We start from the raw sequence: 405 nt of genomic DNA, 5'->3' as shown, positions 1-405 counted from the left end.
ATATTTAGGACTGATTTCCTTTAAGATGGACTGGTTGGATCTCCTTGCAGTCCAAGGGACTCTCAAGAGTCTTCTCCAACACCACAGTTCAAAAGCATCAATTCTTCGGCACTCAGCTTTCTTTATAGTCCAACTTTCACATCCATGCAAGACTACTGGGAAAACCATAGCCTCAACTAGACAGACCTTTGTTGGCAAAGTAATGTCTCTGTTTTTTAATATGCTGTCTAGGTTGGTCATAACTTTTCTTCCAAGGGGCAAGCATCTTTTAATTTCATGGCTGCAGTCACTATCTGCAGCGATTTTGGAGCCCCCAAAAATAGTCTGTCACTGTTTCCACTGTTTTCCCATCTATTTGCCATGAAGTCATTGGACCAGATGCCATGATCTTAGTTTTCTGAATGT

The sequence above is a fragment of the Bison bison genome, unplaced genomic scaffold, assembly GCF_000754665.1.
Source record: "Bison bison bison isolate TAMUID 2011002044 unplaced genomic scaffold, Bison_UMD1.0 scf7180017863815, whole genome shotgun sequence".
NCBI lineage: Eukaryota > Metazoa > Chordata > Mammalia > Artiodactyla > Bovidae > Bison > Bison bison.
The sequence above is the reverse complement of the archived record's forward strand: the minus strand, read 5'-3'. Positions refer to the sequence as shown.